The sequence below is a fragment of the Euleptes europaea genome, chromosome 18, assembly GCF_029931775.1.
Source record: "Euleptes europaea isolate rEulEur1 chromosome 18, rEulEur1.hap1, whole genome shotgun sequence".
Classification (NCBI taxonomy): domain Eukaryota; kingdom Metazoa; phylum Chordata; class Lepidosauria; order Squamata; family Sphaerodactylidae; genus Euleptes; species Euleptes europaea.
In genome coordinates this window covers 5,194,082-5,212,601 of record NC_079329.1, presented here as the reverse complement: position 1 = coordinate 5,212,601, position 18,520 = coordinate 5,194,082, and the positions used below count along the sequence as shown (strand labels likewise).

At 45.1% G+C, this 18,520-nt stretch overlaps 1 pseudogene; it reads left to right on the top strand.

Moving 5' to 3' along the window:
* The first annotated feature begins 1,900 nt into the window (after positions 1 to 1,900).
* Positions 1,901 to 2,363, top strand: LOC130489940 (Ig heavy chain V region 6.96-like; annotated as a pseudogene).
* Positions 2,364 to 18,520: the final 16,157 nt, after the last annotated feature.

Sequence of the window (18,520 nt, the reverse complement as noted above, 5' to 3'; positions counted from 1 at the left end):
TTTAGAGGGATCGTCGCTGTGTATCTCACTGGAGGAGCCACAGTCCCCCAGCCCCTCAAAAGATGTGACCCTCCCCATAAATAAATTCCCCACCAAGCAACTTCATAGCGATGGTGATGAAGCTTTTGGGGCAACTTCTCTCTCCTTCCCCAACATAGATGTGAAAGATTGGGCTGGAGACAGCAAAGGTCTCACAGAAGAAGCTGGCAATGGGGATCTTTCTCCGCTCTCCTCTTCCCCAAGCGGCTTGTAGTTTGTCCTAAAACTGTTTTTGGAATAATGGGATATCTTCACTAGCAAAAAAGGCCATGGGGTGAGACACTGCAGGCAATAAAAAGATATCAGGGGCAAATGACTTGTCTCTTTTCAATCTGAAGCTTGCATCAGCCAACAGAGGAGGGAGAAGGAATTCTATCTGCTCTCCCTTCACCACCACAGCACTGTATCCTGTTGAAAATTTTGCTTCTGAGGGTCTCTCTGATGAGTACCCATTTATTTATTTGCTGAAATCCTCCATGACAGCACATTCCATAAACCATTCCTACCACTTAAATCATTTATTCTTTAAATCTGCCTTCCTGACACATTCTTTATATTCCAAATTCTAGTCCTGGTTGTCACAGTCCATTAAGCAGGGATCCTTCCAAATTATGTGCTCTGTGGATGCAGAAAGAATTTACAGCATTGCCAAATGGCTGTGGTGTTGCTCTTTTATGATCAGCAAAAGACAAAAGAGACCCCCTCACCTCTGCAGGAGTATATCGTATACCTTGCAGCTGTGGAGAAGTTTACATCGGGACCACAAAACGCAGCATACAAACAAGGATAAAAGAACATGAAAGATACTGCAGACTTGGCCAACTTGAGAAATCAGCAGTGGCTGAACATGGACTGACACAAACAGGACACAGGGTCTTATTCCAAGACACTGAAAGACTGGACAATTCTACCAACTATTTTGTCAGATTGCACAGAGAAGCCATTGAAATTCATAAACATCAGCACAACTTTAACAGAAAAGAGGAGAGTTTAAGAATGAATAAGGCTTGGCTTCCTGTTCTAAAAAACCTCCAGACTAACAAAGACAACATTCAACAATAGCCATTCAGATTATCTTTGGATTACACACATTAACAGATCACTTCAGGATACAATGGTTCCATATTAACATACCATACCCTCATTAGCACATTATCTTGATACTTACAGGACAATGATTAGCACATTACTTTTGCAGGACAATACTCAGCTCAAACCCAACCCCTTTCTGACTATATATTACTCTTCCTACACCCTTGACACTGAGAGACACTGTCCTTCAGTGTTACTCCTCTGAAGATGCCTGCCACAGCTGCTGGCGAAACGTCAGGAAAGAAAATTCCAAGACCACGGTTACACAGCCCGGATAACCTACAAGAACCATGTACAGATACTCTTTCAGGAGACAGCTCTCCCCTCATCACCTAAGCACAGTATCCTGTAGAAAATTTTGCTTCTGGGGGTCTCTCTGATGGGTACCCATTTACTCACTTGCTGAAACTCTCCATGGCAGGACATTCCATAAATCATTCCTACCCATATTTTATTTTTAAACCATTTATTCTTTAAATGTGCCTTCCTGTCATGTTCTTTGTATCCCTAATTCCTGTCCCGTTGATTGTCAGAGTCCATTAAGCAAGGAATCTTCCCGATTACCGGTATGTGCTCTGTGAATGCCGAAAAAGTTTACAGCATTGCAAAATGGCTGTGTTGTTGCTCTTTTTATGCTGAGGCGTATGTAAATGTGGGCAGACCTTCCCCTTTAAATCAGCCCTCATGTCATTACTGGGGCTACCAAAGACACAACCACATGCACGGGATAACTTCTGGTCCATCATCTTCCAAAAATAATAAAACGGAAATGATACCGTGGATTCAGTTCCTTTTCTTTTCAGCAATATTCAGAGGTAATCTTTTGTTCATTTAAAAAGAGTATATAGTTACCTTCAAGACATAAACCTGACTCAGGTCTCTTTGAATGTCTTTTTTTCCAGGCGTCCTCTCAGAGGCCCAACTGGTGGTGTCTGGAGGAGAGGTCAAAAGGCCTGGAGAATCCCTCCGCCTCTCCTGTCGAGCCTCCGGGTTCACCTTCCGCAACTATGACATGACCTGGGTGAGGCAGGCTCCAGGGTCTGGAATGGATTGCATGGATAAATGATGGGGGGAGCCCGCAACACTATGCCAATTCGGTGAGAGGACGCTTCACCATCTCCAGGAACGACCCTGCCAACATGCTGTATCTGCAAATGGACAGCCTGAAGCCTGAGGACACGGCTGTGTATTACTGTACGGGAGAGAGTCACAGTGAGAGGAAGTGTATCTGAAGCCAGGCAAAAACCCTCTTCCATACGCGGCAGAGCTCCAGTGTTGACTGAGCTGCCGCAGATCAAGTGAGGAGATTCAAACCGCATACACCCTTGGCATTCATTTGAATTCTCTTCACTTCGACGTAAAAAGACAGAGACTTGTGTTACCCATCCACCACTACACATACCACTTCCCTCAGCCCAAATCCAGCCATACAGACATGGGAAAAAACCCGGGCACCAGGAATTATTTCACTTCTCTTCCAGCAGGGGACGGCAAATTCATTCAATAGCAACATTCGCATGTTGGCAAAGTCATTTATGCTTATGGGGAAACACACACATACATAGAGAGGGGAAACCTTATATTTGCAGGGATTCTCAAAAAGTAGGACAATTAAGATACTCTGCCATCATCGCACCCATAGACCCAAATGTCTGAAGCAGGCCTGTGCGTATAAATGTATAAACATGCCCTTTAAAAAGCAACACAAATAATAATAATAATATCATGAAATTAATTCTGTGCTTCTCATGTTTCTTGGTCACCATTCCAAAATGTAAGCTAACATTCTGTGGAGCATTCAGAACTACTGGTTCCTTTAATTTTTATATATTTTAATATAAAAACAGCAAAAACCTTTGCCAGAAGTATTCTACTTGCACAGTCTAAGATCAAACATGGCAAATCAGATTTAAAAAAAAAAATGCAACCAAATGTTCTTAAGGTGCCTCAACCGTGTAAATGCTTCTTCCCTACCCAATTCCACAGTAATTCAGTGAAAAGATACCAAATGGTTTAAATGACTGCCAAAAACAGGCCTGAGGGTTTTGTTCCTGACATGGCAGGGTGAATAGACAGATTAACTGACCTCCTTGGATGGATTGAGACCATCCTCTGTGTGGCATAGTGCTCGACTTTAAAAAAGAAAAGAAATAAACCCGCCTGGGTGAAACCTCAGCTAGGGATTCTTCCAGGTTATGTGCTCTGTCGATGCAGAAAGAGTTTACGGCATTGCCAAATGGCCATGTTGTTGCTCTTTTAAGCTGAGGCATATGTAAATCTGGGCAGAACCTCCTCTTTAAATCAACCCTCTGTCTTTACCACTGCCACCAAAAGACACACCCGTGTGCACCAGAGAACTTCTAGTCCATCATCTTCCTCAAATAATAAAAGGGAAATGATACCGTGGATTCAGTTCCTTTTCTTTTCAGCAATATTCAGAGGTAATCTTTTGCTCATTCAAAAAAAGAGTACATCATTACATTCAAGGGATAAACCTGAATCAGGTCTCTTTGAACTGTCTTTCTTTCCAGGCGTCCTCTCAGAGGTCCAACTGGTGGAGTCTGGAGGAGAGGTCAAAAGGCCTGGAGAATCCCTCCGCCTCTCCTGTCGGGCCTCCGGGTTCACCTTCAGCGACTATGAAATACATTGGGTGAGACAGGCTCCTGGGAAGGGTCTGGAATGGATTGCGAGGATATATGAGAGTGGGAGCACACAATACTACGCCGACTCGGTGAAGGGGCGCTTCACCATCTCCAGGAACAACCCCTCCAACATGGCCTATCTGCAGATGAACAGCCTGAAGCCTGAGGACACGGCTCTGTATTACTGTGTACGGCGCACAGTGTGAGGAAATGAATCTGAAGCCAGACAAAAACCCTCTTCCGTACGTGGCAGTTCTCCAGTGTTGACTGAGCTGCTGCAGATTGAATGAGGAGAATCAAACCACATACACCCTTGGCGTTCATTTGGATTCTCTTCACTTTGCTGACAGAAAAGTGGGTTACCCAGAAACCACTACACACACCACTTCCCTCAGCTGCTCACAGGAAGCTTTACTCTTGGATCTACTTGCCTGTAGATAAGAGAGACCTGGAAACTCCTGGTGTCTTTAAAACATTTCTTTTGCCTACATTGAAGCAATACACATGAAACACCTGCAGATACTCTTTCAGGAGAGAAGATCCCAAGAGGGTCTCTCTGTTTTAGCTCAGACCGGCAGCAGCTCTCCAGGGTCTCAGGCAGAGGTCTTTCACATCATCTACTTGCCTAGTCCCTTAACTGGAGATGCCCGGGATTGGACCTGGCAGCTTCTGCATGCCAAGCAGATGCTCTACCACAGAGCCAAGACCCCTCCCCAAAACTTGAAAACTTCAGGACTGCTTATGAACACATGAATCAGACCCCTGGCCCATCAAAGTCAGTATTGTCTACTCAGACCAGCAGCAGCTCTCCATGGTCTCAGGTAGAGGTCTTTCACATTGCCTACCAGCCTACTGCCCTGACCTGGATGGTGCAGGCTAGCCTGATATTGTCAGATCTCAGAAGCTAAGCAGGGTCAGCCCTGGTTAGTATTTGGATGGGAGACCACCAAGGAATACCAGGGTTGCTGTGCAGAGGAAGGCACTGGCAAACCACCTCTGTTAGTCTCTTGCAATGAAAAAAAAAACCCAAAAAGTGGTCGCCATAAGTCAGCTGCGACTTGAAGGCACTTTACACACAAACACCCACCAGCCTAGTCCCTTTAATTGGAGATGCCGGGGATTGAACCTGGGACCTTCTGCATGCCAAGCAGATGGTCTACAAACTGAGACACAGCTCTGTGTGAGAAACACAGAGACAAGACACATACCAGAGACAGACCAAAAACTATTCTTGTATGGATAAGAAATAGTTTATAGAGAGCCAGCGTGGTGTAGTTGTTAAGAGCGGTGGTTTAGAGCAGTGGAGTCTGATCTGGAGAACAGGGTTTGATAACTTGACTTGACTTGTATTCCTAGCAACCCTATTGATCTGGTTACCAAAACAAGCAAATCAATACAAACATTATGGCAGGCATTAAACAACCTGACAAGTTCTCATGTAGTGAGATACTGGAGTTCCAGAAATCAGTTTTATGGAACGTCTCTGCCTACCCGGAGTCGTACATCATAACCAAAGATTTCTTTACATTTACCAGTCATCTCAACTTCCTTATGTATGTCGCCAGGGGGCAGGAGTGCTATAAAAAATACAAAATATAATTGGCCAGGAGGGAAATTAAATGGATGTTCAAGCATGTCAGTTTGTGGTTTCAACTGTAAGCCAGATTGTTTCCTCATGAGTTTGCTTCAGCAGTAGCACTTGGCTTGTCTCTTGAGAATTTGTCCCCCCAAGAGACTTTCCCACAATTCTTTTGCAAAAAAGCCAATCAAGAATGAATACAAAAGGACCTGTCAAAGCAAATTGGCTTATTTCTCCAGTTGCCATCCTCTGGGTAGCCTTATGGATAGACCTCAGAAAAACAGAAGCAAACTTGACAGGATCATTCAAAACACACAAGTTTATAGGGGGGCAGGACCCAAAGAAGAGGCAGTGCACATTGAGAAATCCTGAAGTTCGGAAGCTGGGAAGCCAGTTGAGGGCCTCTGAACATGTAATAGTTAATACGCCTCTTGCATTGAAAGCCATGTGTAAATAGGCCCTTATGGGCCAGCTTTGGACACATCTGTATTGACTTCTAGCCCCTGGCTTAAAGTTTTTCATACCTATTGATTCACACATTCCATGAGCAGTTTGGAGTCTCCATGAGAATGGCTGATTATCAATGAGGTAAGTAAGTAAACACTTTTCTGAAGGGCAGACATAAAAAACAGAAGGTTGATAAAGTGTCCCCAAAACACTGAATAATGGCAGAATAATTATACTACTGATAAGACGGCACTTTACACACACACACACGCACACACACACAAGAAGAAAAAAAGGTTTGGTTTTTATATGCTGACTTTCTCTACCACTTAAGGCAGAATCAAACCAGCTTACAATGACCTTCCCTTCCCCTGCCCACAACAGACACCCTGTGAGGTAGGTGGGGATGAGAGAGTGTGACTGGCCCAAGGTCACCCAGCTGGCTTCATGTGTAGGAGTGGGGAAGCCAATCCAGTTCACCAGATTAGCCTCCGCCGCTCATGTGGAAGAGTAGGGAATCAAACCCGGTTCTCCAGCTCAGAGTCCACTGCTCCTAACTACCCCTCTTAACCACTACACCACGCTGTCTTTCAGGTGTCCATCTGTTTTTGAAAACCTCAATTGGGGACATTCCCATATAGACATTTATGGTGCAGCCTCATTTGGAATACTGTGTACAATTCTGGTCACTGAATACCAAAAAGGACATTACAGAGCTGGAAAAAGTATAGAAGATGGTGACCAAGATGATTAAGAGCTTAGCAAACCTTTTCCTGTGTGGAAAGGATGAAGAGTCTGGGACTTTTCAGTTCAGAAATGGAGGAATGACATGGCAGACATTTATAAAATTATGCATGGATCAGAGAGAGTAGATAGGGAGAACATTTTCTCAGTTTCCCAAAATACCAGACCTTGAGGGCTGCCAATGAAGATGATGGACAATCAGTTCAGCATAGAAAAATGTATGTTTACTATTACTCAACATATGTTTACTTAATAAGTGATTAAAATATGATTAAAATATAGAATGTACTGCCAAAGAATGTAGTGATGGCCTCAAGCATATGTGGCTTTAAAACAGATTAGACAGATTCATGGAGGATAGGTCTATCTGGAGCTACTATCCATGGTGACTAAATGGAACCTCCATGATCAGAGACACTAAACCTCTCAATACCAGTGCCAGGAGGCAACATTAGGGGAAGGAATCAGCCTCTGTGTCCTGTTTTGAGCCCTCTTGTGGGCCACTGTGTGAGACAGGATGCTGGACTAGATGGACCATTGCACTTATCCAGCCAGGCTAGGCTGATGTTCTTCAACCATTTGTTCAGTGTTTGGTGCTGCATTTGATGGTTAGGTCATTTACCATTTTAATCTTCCTTCCCATTCTTTGAATACATTGTCCCTGTCCTTCTACAGGTTGAGTATCCCTTATCCAGACTGCTTGGGACCAGAGGTGGTCCGCATTTCGGATCCTTCTGTATTTTGGAATATTTGCATATACATAATGAGATCTTGGGGATGGGACCCAAGTGGAAACATGAAATCCATTCATGTTCTATATATACTTTATACACATAGGCCCCCAATGTAATTTTGAACAATATTTTTAACCATTTTGGGTACATTGAACCATCAGAAAGTAAATTGGTGTGCTACTGAGGGCCTGTGAGTAATGCCTGCGTTCCAGCTCAAAAAAGTCTGGTTTTCAGGTCAGTCCAGACATTAGACATCTGGAAAAGGGATATTCAACCTGTATTTACAATGGTATGGTGAGCAATGGTTCTTCCAGACCATGTGTATGGAGCATGCGCAAGGAGATCGTCATTGCCAATAGGCTGTGCTGTTGCTCTTTTATGCTGGGTCATATGTAAATGCAGGGACTGTTTCAGGTTTAAAATAGGCCTTTTTCAGTCCCAGAGACACCCAGAGGCACAGTCTTCTGCTCCTGATCACCGCAGAGTCTATTTCTTTTTAGTCAAAGAAAGGAGAGGAAAATGATATGGTGGCTTCAAATTCTTTTCTTTTCAGCAACACTCAGGGGTAACTTTGGTTTGTTCATACTGAAAAGATCATTCCATTGAGATGTAAATGTGAAGCAGGTTTCATTAAAAGGCCTTTCTTTCCAGGTGTCCTCTCTGAGGTCCAGCTGGTGGAGTCTGGTGGGGATGTCAAAAGGCCTGGAGAGTCCCTCCGCCTCTCCTGTCGAGCCTCTGGGTTCAACTTTGCTAGCTATGGCATGCACTGGGTGAGGCAGGCTCCTGGCAAGGGTCTGGAATGGATCGCACTGATATATTACGATGGGAGCAAGCAATATTATGCCAGTTCAGTACAAGGGCGCTTCACCATCACCAGAAACAACCCTTCCAACATGCTGTACCTGCAAATGAACAGCCTGAAACTTGAAGACACCGCCGTTTATTATTGTGTCAGAGACACAGTGATAGGAAGTTAATCTAAAGCCTGGCAAAAACCCTCTTCTGTACTTGGCAGCTCTCCTGGTTGACTGCCTTGCACACAAACACACTAGGGGTGGGATCTTCCCAGGAAGCACTAAATTTGGATTTTAATTTACTTTGCATAAGAGAGTCTTCTGATGTCCTCATATGCAATTCATAATAAGAACATAAGGAAAGCCCTGCTGGATCAGACCAAGGCCCATCAAGTCCAGCAGTGATCACAGAGTGACCAACCAGATGCCTCTAGGAAGCCCACAGACAAGATGACTGCAGAAGCATTATCCTGCCTGTGTTCCACAGCACCTAATTTATTCGGCATGCTCCTATGATCCTGGAGTGAATACGTATGTGTAATGACTAGTGTACATTTTGACTAGTAGCCATGGGTAGCCCTATCCTCCATTAACATGTCCACTCCCCTCTTAAAGCCTTCCAAGTTGGCAGCCATCACATCCTGGGACAGGGAGTTCCACATTTTAACTATGTGTTGTGTGAAGAAATACTTCGTTTTGTTTGCTTTGAATCTCTCACCCTCCAGCTTCAGCAGATGACACCACATTCTGGTATTATGAGAGAAGGATAAAATGTGCCCAAACATACCTCTGTCCCACTCACAAAAATTGGGAATATGAAAAATGGGAGTGGGGGAGAGAGTTTGAATCCAAGAAGGAACACAAACCCGATTTGTAAGGTTGTCAGGTCCCTCTTTGCCACCGGCGGGAGATTTTGGGGGCAGAGACTGAGGAGGGCGGGGTTTGGGGAGGGGAGGGACTTCAATGCCACAGAGTTTAATTACCAAAGCGGCCATTTTTCTCCAGGTGATCTGATCTCTATCGGCTGGAGATAAGTTGAATTAACAGGAGATCTCCTGCTACTACCTGGCAGTTGGCAACCCTACCGATTAGTGACACACCAAGATGGTCACAGCTTACCCACCATAGTTTCTAGTGTTCTTGGAGCTCCTTCTGGAGGCCCAGAAGGCAGCAGAAAAAGGAGGCTGATGAAGTCCCAGGTGGGGTGCCAATGGGTTGGGCTTCCATTTCCCTTGATGGGTCACAATGGCTTTACCAAGGGATGAACAATGCCAGCAGTTTTCCAGAGCTGGCCTCAGAAGTGTTCTCCATCTGCCCACTCTTACACACTCACAACACACAACCTCTGTCCTTTTGATAGACACAACTGATAAGGGAGCCAGCGGGAGTCCCTGCCTTCATCCATGCTGCCAACAGACTCTTTATAGTTCGTATGATGCTGGAGGAGGGACTTATGCAAATCCCTTCTGAAGGTTTCGGGGTAGGGAAAGGTCCTCTTCAAAAGGGAATCCCCCACATTTAGGAACCTGACTTTCTCTCCAGTTACCAAACAAAATCCTACCTGCCACGTGAGTGCTTTTGTTGTTCACACCATGAAAGCATTGCTATTGTTCCTGATTTCCTTGGTGACTGTTCCAAGAGGTTAGTAAATCTCCCATGAAGAATAAAGATATATTGGGCGGTTAACCTAAGAGGCACTGAATCGGTTGCAATGCTTGTTCTTCCCTAGGGGTCTTTTCGGAGATTCAGCTGACTTCGTCTGGGCCAGAAATGTCAAGACCTGGAGAGAGTCTCAATCTGGTCTGTAAAGTGACCGGATTCTCCATCACTACATGTTATTATGCTTGGCACTGGATCCGACAGCCTCCTGAGAGGGGTCTGAAATGGATTGGAAGAGTGTACGTTTATCTTGGGACCAAGGATTATACCTCCTCTTTCCAAAGCCGTGCAACCATTTCTGCAGATGTCTCCAGGAACCAGTTCTCCCTCCAGATGGACTCCATGACAGCTGCCGACTCCGGAGTGTATTTCTGTGCCCGGCAGGCAGCACAGTGAGGCAAAATCCACTGAGGCTGAGTCAAAAAGAGGAACGTACATTTCTCGTTTCATTTAGTGCCCTTCTCCACATTAGGAAGAATTTTCTAACAGTCAGAGCAGTTTCCTCAGTGGAACAGGCTTCCTCGGGAAGTGGTTAGCTCTCCTTCCCTGGAGGTTTTTAAGAAGAGGTTAAATGGCCAGCTGCCAGCGATGCTGATTCTATGACCTCAGGCAGATGATGAGAGGGAGGGCATTTTGGCCATCTTCTGGGCATGGAGTAGGGATCACTGGGGGTGTGGGGTGAGGTAGTTGTGAAATTCCTGCATTGTGCAGGGGGTTGGACTATATGACCCTGGTGGGTACTTCCAACTCTATGATTCTATGAAAAAAGTTCAGAAACACGAAGCTCAAGACAATGCATTCTCTGGGATTGAGTAGGGACCTGGGATTCCTGTCTAATTACCAATGCTGATTTCTCCATGCCCACTACCCCTCTGCATAGCATACCTAGTCCAATCATGACTGCTAATGTTATTTACCTGGTGTTGACATGTGCATGCTATTGCCATTGGGTGTGCGAATTCACTCTTCTCTACTTAAGGATATACTCACATTCTAGCTGTACCTGAAGAAGTGAGCCGTGACTCATGAAAGCTCACACCCCACCAGATGATTTGTTAGTCTTTAAGGTGCTACTGGACTCTTGCTCTTTTCTAAAGAAATGTACAGCCAAAATAAATGCATAATTGACCCAGACATTGTTTTTGCAATCAGTTCTTCAGTGTCAATGCACAAAGCCACCACGTCATCCATACAAAACTCTTAAACACCCTACAGCCACAGCTGATATCAGGAACATGGGCTTGTAGGTCAAGTTGCCAAATGACTTCCTTGTTCTAGCTCCTGTACCTTTACACACACACACACACACACACACACACACACACACACACACACAAAGCAATAGTAACATAAGAACATAAGAAAAGCCATGTTGGATCAGTCAAAGGTCCATCCAGTCTAGTAGTCTGTTCACACAGTGGCCAACCAGGTAGATGGTGCCACAGGATAAGAACATAAGAAAAGCCATGCTGGATCAGACCAAGGCCCATCAAGTCCAGCAGTCTGTTCACACAGTGGCCAACCAGGTGCCTCTAGGAAGCCCACAAACAAGACCACTGCAGCAACATTATCCTGCCTGTGTTCCAAAGCACCTAAGATAACAGGCATGCTCCTCTGACCCTGGAGAGAATAGGTGTGCATCATGACTAGTGTTCATTTTGACTATGGATAGCCCTCTCCTCCGTGAACATGTCCACTCCCCTCTTTAAAGCCTTCCAATCTGGCAACCATCACCACATCCTGGGGCAGGGAGTTCCACAATTTAGTAGCAGATGGGAATTTACTGTCTCCATGTTTTGAAAAACATCACCTAATGGCTTTTTTTGGGGGGGGGTGAAGGGGCATGAGTAGACAAGGTATTTGTTTCTATACCTTTGTGCTGTAAAGAATGGAGTTGGGATGAGTAATTGTACCCCAAATATAAAGTGCTACCAACACAAGAGAATCTGAACTGGCATGAAAGCATTTCAAAGGGGTTCTCTAAATGTGTGTCCATTTTTAAACTGCCCAATAAACTCCCCTCTTTCATAATGTTCCTCAGAATTGTAGAACAGCCATCATTATACACACACACACACACACACACACACTTAGTTTGAACCATATGCTTGCTGTTCTTTTCTTCATTTGTGAGTGCAGGAACAGGAATTTGGGAGAAAGCCTTTAAGGAAATTGGAAAGACAGCTGGACGGAAGGATGGACAGATCCTTTGATTTATTTAGATCTTAAACACTTTTGCCTTTCTAACTATTTAATCTTTGAGTCAGAAATTGGAATGACTCTATACATTTTCCGCAGGCCCAACAGACAATATGATAGGCAAACCATGCCCCCTTTTTTCCCTACCCTCCCTTTAGCTTAAAAAAACAGATGAATCGGATGGCCCGGTAGAGGGGATTTAGCCAACTTTATAATCTGAAGGCCATGCAAATCAGCTGCACCATTTCCACCTCCTTAAAGCCCACAATTGTCAACCCAAGTCAGACTCCTTCAGACTCCCAACACCCAAAGCCGTCTAAGGCTGTGCCAGTCAAGGCATCAATCCTCTTTCAGCATCCTCCAACATAACAGCAGACATGCTCGTCTGGCTGAAACTTCTTCTTTGCTTTGCAGCTATTGGGGGTATTTTTATTCTTTCCTATCAACACATGGGAGTCGACTATTAGATTTGTGTGTGAGAGAGTGCAGGTTTCCCTAATGCTTATCTTGTCTTTCATTTGCAGGCTGCAAGTCAGAGGTTCAGCTAGTGGAAACTGGAGGGGGAGTTGTCCTGCCGGGAGGCTCCCTCCTTCTCTCCTGCAAGGCTTCAGGATTCAACTTTACTGGCTATGAGATTCACTGGGTCCGGCAGGCTGCAGGAAAAGGACTGGAGTGGGTGGCTGGAGTTAGCAGGCCTTCAGGCAGCAACCAGTGGTATAACTCCAAGGTGCAGGGCAGATTCACCATCTCCCGAGACAACTCCCAGACCTCTGCCTATCTGCAAATGAACAGCCTGAAGCCTGAAGACACGGCAGTGTACTACTGTGCAAGACACACAGTGACCGTTTTTGGCTTCCTGCTGGTACAAAATCCTTCAGAGCAGAGAACAAAACCAGAGAACCACTCGTCCTGGCAGCTGTGCCAGAATGGGGGTGCCAGAGAGCTACTATTTGCCAAGAACATATACAGAAAAAGGCAGAGACCATGGGAGCAAAGTAGCCTGAATAGCCCAGCTGAGGCCAAGCTTGTCAGAATTCGGAAGCTAAGCAAGGTCCTCCACAGTTTGCACTCGGATGGGATACCACCAAGGAAGTCCGGGGTTGCTACACAGAGGCAGGTGACAGCAAACCACCTCTGCTCACCTCTTGCCTGGAACACCCTGTGGATTTCATGAGTCAATTGTGATTTGAAAGCACATTCTTCTCTTCAAGTCAATCTTCTGCCCTTTGGATGTAACCACATATTGGGCTGCTCCCCCATCCTTTCCCATCAAACAAATCACCAGGGAAATATATTAAACAGGGTAATGCCATGAAATATATTGTGCCTGCTGGTTGAATCTAAAGATTTCCATGATTTATTTTGCATTTCCCATGAGCAAGCCTCTTGGGGGGAGGGGGACTTTTTGCTGCTACCTCAGGCCAGTTTTTCCCCATTTTAGATTTCCCATGTGGGAAGGGTCCCATGTGAGTAGGGGTCACTGGGGGCATGTGGAGGAGGTAGTTGTGAATTTCCTGCATTGTGCAGGGGGTTGGACTAGATGACCCTGGTGGTCCCTTCCAACTCTATGATTCTATGATTCTAGCTTGTGCCAATTTTCTATAAAGTTTTAAAAGCACCCAAATGAGAAAGGAACAGCCACAGCAAAGGGGTGGCAATTATTATTATTTTTAAATAAAATAAAAAGGTGCAGCAGCCATGAAAACGGAAGGAACCAAAAGGCTCCTTAGGAGAGCATTCAAAAACAAAGTTAGACAGAAAGGGCATCTCCATCCATCCATCCCTCACCAAACCCACAATGGATAGGATCTAATGCCCTGCTAGATCCTTTCCTTTCACCTATGCTTTGGCACACAGAAAAGTTCCTCCCTTCACCTCTTTGCTCTATCAGCCGCCCATCCATGCTCAGAGCAGTATCTCCTTCCTGGGGTTTTTTGGAAAGGGGCATTTAGAAGCAAAGGTGGTATTTAGAGGGGGAGATGACCTATTCCTTAGGATGTAGCTAATGGAGGGGGGATGAACGAAAGTTGTAATGAGTACAAGCAATAGACCTGAGTTAACTCCCCGGAGAAGGGACATTCTCCTCTGCGGGCTCTCTCTACTTGCCCCTGTTCCCCCAACCCATGTTTCGCTCCATCTCCCTCATCCCATTTTCTGGGCCACGGTGTTCTGATTCCCATGATTTTGGGCCTAGCAGCTGCCATTAACAGACTCAACTGTGTGTCCAAACTGCATATGCCTAGCTTTACGTTCGGATGAATCATGCCTTTCGCAGACAACAATAAATTCCAACCACAGAAAGAAAGGTGTGTGTTCTAGCGATTGCACAAGCCGCTGTTCCCATCCCCTTGATGTTTGGGACTGTGACTCCCATCAACTTCCTGAGACTGGTGGCTAATTCTGAGATGGCTAGCTCCATTTTTCAAGGAGTTAGGCATGCCACAAATGGACAGCTGGATGGATGGATGGATGGATGGATGAATGGACAGATTCTTTGATTTATATAGATCTTAAAGTCTTTCTAACCCCTTAGTCTTGGAGTTAGAAATTGGTATGACTCTATATGCTTTCCCCAGGCCCAACAGACAATATGATAGGCAAGCCACTCCCCTATTCTCCCTCCCTCCTTGTAGCTTTAAAAACCTGAGGTGAATGGGATGGCACAGTGGAGAGGATTTAGCAGCCCTTATAACCTGCAGGCCATGCAAATCAGCTGCACCATGTCGCCTCCTTAAAGCCCACAATTGTCAACCTAATCCTTCAGACTCCCAACACCGAAAGGCCTCTAAGACTGGGCCCACCGAGGAGTTCATCCACTTTCAGCATCCTCCAGATTAACAGCAGACATGATCTTCTGGCTGAAACTTCTTCTTTGCTTTGCAGCTCTTGGGGGTATTTTTCTTCTTTCCTATCAAAACCTGGGACAATTAGACGTGTGTGAGAGAGAGGTTTCCCTAATTCTTATCTTGTCTTTCATTTGCAGGCTGCAAGTCAGAGGTTCAGCTGGTGGAAACTGGAGGGGGAGTTGTCCTGCCCGGAGGCTCCCTCCGTCTCTCCTGCAAGGCTTCAGGATTCAGCTTTACTAGCTATGATATCCACTGGGTCCGGCAGGCTGCAGGAAAAGGACTGGAGTGGGTGGCTGGAGTTAGCAGTCCTTCAGGCAGCAGCCAGTGGTATAACTCCAAGGTGCAGGGCAGATTCACCATCTCCAGAGACAATTCCCAGAGCTCTGCCTATCTGCAAATGAGCAGCCTGAAGCCTGAAGACACAGCAATGTACTACTGTGCAAGATACACAGTGACTGTTTTTGGCTTCCTGCTGGTACAAAAACCTTCAGAGCAGAGAACAAAACCAGAGAACCACTCATCCTGACAGCTGTGCCAGAATGGGGGTGTCAGAGAGCTACTATTTCCCAAGAACACATACAGAAAAAGGTAGAGACCATGAGAACAAAATATCTTAAATATATCTCAAATCAACAAGCACCCTGAATTGCCCAGCTGAGCACAAGCTTCTCAGAAGCTGGAAGCTAAGCAAGGTCCTCCACAGTTTGCACTCGGATGGGACACCACCTAGGAAGTCCGGAGTTGCTACCAGAAGCAAGCCACGGCAAACCACCTCTGCTCATCTCTCGCCTGGAACTCCCTATGGGGGTCAAGCCTTGGTTGTGACTTGACAGCACATTCTGCTTCTCTTCAAGGCAACCTTCTGCCCTTTGGATGCAACCACAGATGAGACTGCTCCCCACTCCTTGCCCATCAAACAAATTGTCGCAGGAAATGGTAAAAATGGAGAGAATTTGCCCATTTGAAACCCATATAGACCTCATATGTAAAGAAAGAACAGGGTTTACAGAAGCCTGACTCTCAAATCGAAGACTGAATTGAAAAATAATTTCCAAGGTCCTCCTGTATTCCTATGAGATAGACACGTTTTGCAGCTCTGCCACTAACAAGAAGGTCACTAGATAAGGCTACAGCTGTATAGAGTTGTACAGTTGCTCTGTAAAGGTGCTGACTGAGAGCTATGACGTAATGTGTTTGTAAATGAAGTTTCAGGCCTTTTCAAAGTAAAGGAGGTCTTTCAGAGGTATAAACACAGTCAAATTAACTGTATCCTTAACAATGAGAAAATGCTGGAAAATGTTATGTGATAAGAAATATAACAGAGCCATGGGATGACTGTTTAACACACATGGCCATGATCAGCAAAAACCTGCTGAAGGAAGTAACTCTAAATACGGTTAGAGCAGCAATGCTGCTACCCTTGGTAACAATTCCAGAAGTGCAGGTGCACTGGAAGTGACTTATGATCTGATAAACACTGATCTTAAAGGTATAAAAAAGGAGCTAACTAGCCAGAAGGCAGAGAGTTATTGATTCTCATGATTTTGAGCCCAGCATCCACTATTATCATACCCAACTGTGTGTCCAAATTGCATATGCCTATCTTTATGTTTGGATAAGTTGCGTCTTTCGCAGACAACAAAAACTTCAAACTGCAAAATGCAAGGTGTGTTTTCTAGTGATTGCACAAGCCGCTGTTCCGATCCCCTGCATGTTTGGGACAGAAATTCCCATCATCACCTTGAGCCTGATGGCTAATTCTGAGACTCCTATCTTCCTTTTTTGTGGAGTTATGCGGGCCACTAATGGACAGATGGACAGATGGATGAACAGATCCTTTGATTTATATTGATCGTAAACACTTTTGCCTTTCTAACTCTTTAGTCATGGAGTTAGAGTTTGGAATGACTCTATACATTTTCCCATACACCAACAAACAATATGATGGGCAAACCACTCCCCTATTCTCCCTGCCTCTCTCCCTCCTTGTAGCTTTAAAAAAACTGAGATGTATGGGATGGCCCTTATAACCTGCAGGCCATGCAAAGAACACTCGATCTGGATGGCAAAGTCTGGAAAAGGGGCACTTATGCCCACTTTCTTCCCCCAGGGGGCAGCAAAATCCTTATATTGCAACACATACCCCTCCCACAGAACCACAAAAAATACAGAAAAAACACCTCGCTTTCAAAAATCCTAAAATGATTAGAGAAGTGAAGAAAAAATATATAAAAACATTTGCATGGTTGCTCAACTCAATCTCAAACATTGCAGAGATTTTAACATGCGTGTAGCAAGGTTTTGCTGAGGTGCTTGGAAGTCTCTTTTAATATCTGTCCACAACTGGATGGAAATCTGATGCAAATCTCTTGTCTGGGTCACTTGCTTTTTATACAGCCACATCCTCCAATAATCAAAGCACCAGGCTTTAGGATTTCTGCAGACTCAAACCAGACACCAGGGAGGAGATTCTCTAACTGCACACCATGAAGCTCCACTTTGTCTTACTTTCCTTATTAGCCTCCCCCTTGTGTAAGTATCCGCCAGGCACATGGAATGAATGGAATAGAATTAAGCAAACCTTTTATTGATAAATTTGTTGTTGTTGACTTTAGATGTCCTCTCCAGTGTTCAACTCGTGGAGTCTGGACCAGGAACTGTGAAGTCGGGAGAATCCCTCAGACTAGCCTGTACTGTCACTGGCGACTCCGTTCAGAAGGTATTCTGGGAATGGATTCGACAGGCTCCCGGGAAAGGCCTGGAATGGCTGGGGCAGATAGATTGGACTGGCTCCAGCTGGCGTACATACTATGCCCCATCCCTCCAAGTCCGAATCACCCTCTCTGCAGATTCCTCCAGCAACACGTATTATCTCCAGCTGAGCTCCCTGACAGCTGCAGACACGGCCACATATTACTGTGCCCGAAGGCACAGTGAGGCAAAGGAAAGAAGGAGCTGTACAAAAAGAGGAAGCCCTTTGCCTCTGGCTATTTGCCGGCAATAAATGGAAGCATTAATAGCCTGATGAATGCCCATCGCTTGTACAACTAAAACCACCTGCTTGATAATATATGCCAAAGAAAACTTGAGTCCCATCTAAAATATATTTACTGGAAGAGCAGTTATCATAGGCTGAAGCCTCCTCTACTAGATCAGCCATCGACCTGGTGCAGCTATACTTAGGGTTCCCCAGATTCCACCCCTAAATCTCCAGAAATTTACCAACCAAAATATGGGAACCCTAGACATGGATGTGTATCACTGCATGCAGACATGAGCATTTTCATTGAGAACGAGCCACTGGGGCTCTTATACAGAACTCAGCACATAATTTCAAAAGCCGTCTTCACGACTGAGTCAACTAATTTGTCATGGGGTTGCCAACAAGTCTGTAGTATTCAAGCGCAGAGAAATCGAGTGATGAACCAGCCCCACATCACATATTCAGTTATCAGGTGAGGCTATAAACTATGGTGTAAGAATGAGCTCAGTCATTGAATTCAACTGGTTTATGTGTGATCTCTTGTAGCCCTTGGATAACCAGTGTGTGAATAAAGCATGTGAACCAGCCTGGGTGATTACTGAAACAGTCTGTTAAGGTTAGGGTTGCCAACATCCAGGGACTAGCTCGAGATCTCCTGCTATTACAACTGATCTCCAGTCGCTGGAGATCACCTAGAGAAAATGGCTGCTTTGGCAATTGGACTCCATGGCATTGAAGTCCCTCCCCTCCTCAAACCCTGCC